Below are 6268 nucleotides of genomic sequence, written 5' to 3'. Positions count from 1 at the left end.
TTCATACTCAACAAGACGAAGTAGGACCTTGGAAGGTCTTCACACTCAACAGGATGAAGTAGGACCTTGGAAGGTCTTCACACTCAACAGGAAGAAGTAGGACCTTGGAAGGTCTTCATACTCAACAAGACGAAGTAGGACCTTGGAAGGTCTTCATACTCAACATGAAGAAGTAGGACCTTGGAAGGTCTTCATACTCAACAAGACGAAGTAGGACCTTGGAAGGTATTCATACTCAACAAGACGAAGTAGGACCTTGGAAGGTCTTAATACTCAACAGGATGAAGTAGGACCTTAGAAGGAGCTTTATGGTATATACGAAAGTTTTTACTTATAATTATCTGTTTACGTCACACTTTCATGTTGAAGTTTTATACCTCACTGAGTATGTAAACGTTTCTAGTCTGTTTTATCAAACAAAAGGTAAAATGTGAATACATTTGGGTAACACGGATTTCTGAAAGTTGGGGGTAACTGGGGCGACATCTTTGTATTGTCGGGCTCTTCACTGATATTTTATTAGTAAGAAGCCTTTAAATCCTATTGATTAAAAACACTGTACGCACAGAGGCACGTATCTGCCATCATCCAGCAACGTATAAAAAAACAAAGCACGGGTCTGTCATTGCCCCCAATCAAACACCCACTCCGTGTAACTACACGTACAACGAGGACGGATCTTGAATCCAACAATGCACGTAACTTTAAAAAAAAAAAAAATCCTGAACAGTGGTGTTTGGTTGTCTTTGGATTACGATCACTATATTCTCTGAATTTGGATTTATTAAACATTTTATGGATGAGCGGACTCATTGACCCTTTTGAAATTCTTCAGAAAATGTTAAACTTAATTTTAGAATCCAACAACAACAACTTTTACAGTTGGCGAGTTTTAATTTTAGTGATTACATGTCGACCTATTGTATCAGGACCATCATCGGGTAAGAACTACATTAAAAATGATAACTTATGTACATATATTTAATGTAACGTTGCCTACTGTAAAAGTTTCTGTTTTTGTATTAATTATTTAATTCAGTAGGTTCCTCACTGTTAATTTTTTTTCAGCTTTCTGTGTACAGTGTTTTGGAAATTCCAAAGTTGTTTCCGTTATGAACTTTGTAAAAAACGTACTTAGACAGAATATAATAAATAACGGAATATTTGTTTTAACATAATTCATACAAGGGTTCAATCACCAGAATTTCCTCCAAACGTCAGCTGTTGGTTGATCTATACACGTAAAAACATCCCCGTACTAAATCTAACAGTAAAACATAGAACTACTGCAAATGTCCAGCAAAGTGTATGGCTGGTGTCAACATGAAACCAATAACTACAAATGTCACTCTTTTGGTAGATTTGAAACATTCTGTAATACTTGATGATAAAAACACGTAAATCCTTCCAAAGGTCTTCAAGATAAACACCAGCAAATCAAAATCAAACTTTCATACTTGGATTAAAAACACGTAAAAACCATCTAAAGGTCTTCAAAATAAACACCAGCAAATCAAAATCAAACTTTCATACTTGGATTAAAAACACGTAAAAACCCTCCAAAGGTCTTCAAAATAAACACCAGCAAATCAAAATCAAACCTTCATTATTGGATTAAAAACACGTAAAAACCATCTAAAGGTCTTCAAAATAAACACCAGCAAATCAAAATCAAACCTTCATTATTGGATTAAAAACACGTAAAAACCATCTAAAGGTCTTCAATATAAACATTGGCGATCCAAATGAAATTTTTATATCTGGTTTGAAAAATTTCTTAGTACGTGAAAAGGTTAGAGATGTAGACTCGTCTCGAATTTTAACAATCTGTAGAGAATTTACCACGTGCGATACACAAGTATGAAACACTCCAGCCAGCCAAGTCTTTGTCACAAAACACTAGTTCTAACATGAAAACCAAAATTATTATTTTTAACAGACATAACCAATCAAACCTCTGGACATGATTCATGTATTTAAGAGAGGACACGGTAGATATAACCTTTATTTTTCTAAGTGGTTTACATGATAAATCGCCTGATAAGTGCGTAATATTTTTGGCAAACACTGTTGCATCTATGATGTTATTCTGATTTGAATTAGGCTGATTTTTCTGGTACAAAAGTGTCGTAAAACATCCATATTATTTTAATCAAAATAATTTATCTCAAGTAAGCAGTGTTACTATAAGCGTGTCGTATTTTTGTTTTGCAAAATGTTTCTTGCTACAGATTTTTAAAGATATTTTTATAGTATAAATTAAGTATTTATTATTTAATCTTTTTTGACTGGGCGTCATAAGTTCGACCGATAGATGTCGCTAAGTTACAAATTTTATCGAAAGTAAGGATGTTACTAGGTAGATATCAAGGTAATTTTGTTCGTTATCCTTTAAAACGTTCCCAACCCGTTCAGACTTGATGATTTGCGCTGTTATTTTAACCTTCAAATAAGAAGTCGTAAAGGTCAAGTCAAAAATAAGCCTTTAATAGACCTGTTTAAACAAGTTGCGTAGTTGTGACTAGAGTTATTGAATGTAGATAGAAAACTGGTTTTTATTTGAAATAGCGATTTATTTTATTAACATATGGAGCTATGAACAAGTCTATTTGATTATCTATAGCTTTTATTTCTCAATTAACGTGACAGTCGTAACCCGCTACAAGATCGTGTGAAGACTATAGATAGCTTAAGGTCTGTAAAGTTGTACACAAATCGAAGTTTGGATATTTTCCAACAGCAAAGGCGCGTGGTAGGAACGAGAGAACAATTAAAAAGTGATGAAAAATTTAATAATAAAACTAATACACTGGGCTTTGGATGCATAAAGTCAGGAGCGTTAACAGAAGAATTATTGAATAATGAGATTATATAAATAAAGTAACACATACATATATATATATATATACGTAGATGATATCGTGACTAATAACACCTAACAAAGAGATATGGGTGTTAGTATTTAAACAATACAAAGAGATATGGATGTTAGTATTTAAACAATACGAATAGATATGGGTGTTAGTATTTAAACAATACAAAGAGATATAGGTGTTAGTATTTAAACAATACAAAGAGATATGGGTGTTAGTATTTAAACAATACAAAGAGAAATGGGTGTTAGTATTTAAACAATACAAAGAGATATGGGTGTTAGTATTTAAACAATACAAAGAGACATGGGTGTTAGTATTTAAACAATACAAAGAGATATGGGTGTTAGTATTTAAACAATACAAAGAGATATGAGTGTTAGTATTTAAACAATACAAAGAGATATGGATGTTAGTATTTAAACAATACAAAGATATATGGGTGTTAGTATTTAAACAATACGAAGAGATATAGGTGTTAGTATTTAAACAATACCGAGAGATATGGGTGTTAGTATTTAAACAATACGAAGATATATAGGTGTTAGTATTTAAACAATACGAAGAGACATGGGTGTTAGTATTTAAACAATACGAAGAGACATGGGTGTTAGTATTTAAACAATACGAAGATACTGGTTAACTATATCTAAACAACAAAGAGACATGGGTGTTAGTATTTAAACAATACGAAGATATATGGGTGTTAGTATTTAAACAATACAAAGAGATATGGGTGTTAGTATTTAAACAACAAAGAGACATGGGTGTTAGTATTTAAACAATACGAAGATATATGGGTGTTAGTATTTAAACAATACAAAGAGATATGGGTGTTAGTATTTAAACAATACAAAGAGAAATGGGTGTTAGTATTTAAACAATACAAATAGATATGGGTGTTAGTATTTAAACAATACAAAGAGATATGGGTGTTAGTATTTAAACAATACAAAGAGACATGGGTGTTAGTATTTAAACAATACAAAGAGATATAGGTGTTAGTATTTAAACAATACAAAGAGACATGGGTGTTAGTATTTAAACAATACGAAGAGATATGAGTGTTAGTATTTAAACAATACAAAGACATATGGGTGTTAGTATTTAAACAATACAAAGACATATGGGTGTTAGTATTTAAACAATACAAAGACATATGGGTGTTAGTATTTAAACAATACAAAGATACTGGTTAACTATATCTAAACAACAAAGGAGATGGGATTGAGAATGCTTAAACAATATATATTTATGCGTCAGTTTAAACACATTATACAGATATGGGTGTCGAGATTATCGTAGTACAGGAACATATAGATTTCAGTAATGCTAAAGGATGGTAAATATACCAAAAAACTCCTTACGTGCTTAAAAGTCTGTAATTTTGTAAGCCAGTAATACTAGTCCAGCCATCTTCACTTGATGCGTCTACAGTTTGCCATACATCGGCTTTATCCAGCATTAAACTGCAACCATCTCAGGATCCCTATTCAAACCTAGATGCGCAACGAAAGCTCCAGAATATGATGAAACTTTGTGAAGTATATCTGGCCAAGCGAGATTATTTTCTGAGTGAGTGAGTGGCTGGATCAAGGACTAACCTACTTTAGCTACCAGCATCTCAAATTGGCCAAGAGATGGAGCTATGAGCTGATAGTTCGTACTTGGAAAAAAAAAACTCGGAGCCGATATGCCGCGGCTTAAATGTTGAAATAGTCTTTAGCATCTGTTTTCCCCATTGTTTCCGAATAACTTACCAGCAGGTTATCGGATGCTTTAGTTTTTAGATGGACTTCAAGCATGACTTATTTATTTTGTGGGGAGTAAAATATGCTGTAAATAATATAAGAAGGTAATTCTATCTGTAATCTTATATGGTAGGTAGGCCGATCGTGTATGAACTTACAGCATTCAAGACAAGAGTTAGAAGGATGAAACAAGGCCTAACTTTTACTTCCTTAAAATAACACGTTAGCTTTCAAAGAGTTCTAAAGAGTTTATAAAGCATGAGTTCAGAACTGATGTCCTTCATTGCCTGTCCTGTGAAAGTGGGTGTTCTCGGGGCACTCTCGTTTCCCTCCACATTAAAATATACGAGTCGGAACTGATGTCCTTCACTGCCTGTCCTGTGAAAGTGGGTGTTCTCGGGGCACTCCACATTAAAATATATGAGTCAGAACTGATGTCCTTCATTGCCTGTCCTGTGAAAGTGGGTGTTCTCGGGGCACTCTCGTTTCCCTCCACATTAAAATATATGAGTTCAGAACTGATGTGCTTCATTGCCTGTCCTGTGAAAGTGGGTGTTCTCGGGGCACTCCACATTAAAATATACGACACTCGGATTTAATGATACCAGCCTTGACATTGGATTTACAGATCACTGTGACCCTGGTCACGGGGTGTTTGTTACCACGTGCTTTGTTTGTTCTCTTCTCTGACGTCATCGGCCTTAATCTTCTCTCTGGCTCCGGTTCCTCCAATTCTACAATCTCAAGACTTCAAATCCACCAACATTTTATGAGTCTCTCGAACTTAATTTATCTAGTTCACGAATTCACAAATAATTTATTGCAAACGGGGAGAAAGAGGAGACTAATATCCCTGAACACCCCAGTTGGGCATAGTTTCGTTCCTTCCAAAACAGGCCTTGCATGGCCAGGTGGTTAGGGTGCTCGACTCGTAATCTGCTCGCCGTTTCAGCCGTGGGGGCGTTATAATGTGACGATCAATCCCATTATTCGTTGGTAAAAGAGTAGCCCAAGAGTTGGCAGTGGGTGGTAATGACTAGCTGCCTTCCTTCTAGTCTTACACTGCTAAATTAGGAACAGCTAGTGCAGATAGCCCTCGTGTAGGTTTGCGCGAAATTCAAAAACGAACAAACAAATAACCCTTCAAGAACTAAATCCCTGTCACGGATTTTTTGTTGGATTTTTTATGTCTTCCATGTGAGTAAGAAGTTCTGACATGATTACAGATCTGACTTGAGTACCTGTACCGTTGATAGTTGTTCTGACATGTTTACAGATCTGACTTGAGGAACTGTACTGATTAGTTATTCTGACATGTTTACAGATCTGACTTGAGGAACTGTACTGATTAGTTATTCTGACATGTTTACAGATCTGACTTGAGGAACTGTACTGATTATAGTTGTTCTGACATGTTTACAGATCTGACTTGAGTAACTGTACTGATTATAGTTGTTCTGACATGTTTACAGATGTGACTTGAGTAACTGTACCGTTTATAGACTTATTCTGACATTTTTACAGGTCTGACTTGAGTAATTGTACCGTTTATAGAGTTAATCTGACATTTTTACAGGTCTGACTTGAGTAATTGTACCGTTTATAGAGTTATTCTGACATTTTTACAGATCTGACTTGAGTACC

General features: G+C 34.7%; 1 protein-coding gene across 1 annotated transcript in view; it reads right to left on the bottom strand.

Moving 5' to 3' along the window:
* Window positions 1-4433, bottom strand: part of LOC106474691 (solute carrier organic anion transporter family member 3A1-like) — a gene marked incomplete at its 3' end in the record, with an annotated part of 24762 nt that extends 20329 nt beyond the window's left edge. Inside the window, exon 1 of the mRNA XM_022402994.1 lies at window positions 4241-4433. The remainder of the gene's footprint in view (window positions 1-4240) is intronic.
* Window positions 4434-6268: the final 1835 nt, after the last annotated feature.

The sequence above is a fragment of the Limulus polyphemus genome, unplaced genomic scaffold (genome assembly GCF_000517525.1).
Source record: "Limulus polyphemus unplaced genomic scaffold, Limulus_polyphemus-2.1.2 Scaffold7541, whole genome shotgun sequence".
Lineage (NCBI taxonomy): Eukaryota > Metazoa > Arthropoda > Merostomata > Xiphosura > Limulidae > Limulus > Limulus polyphemus.
Note: the sequence above shows the minus strand (reverse complement) of the source record. Positions and strands in the feature narration are given on the sequence as shown.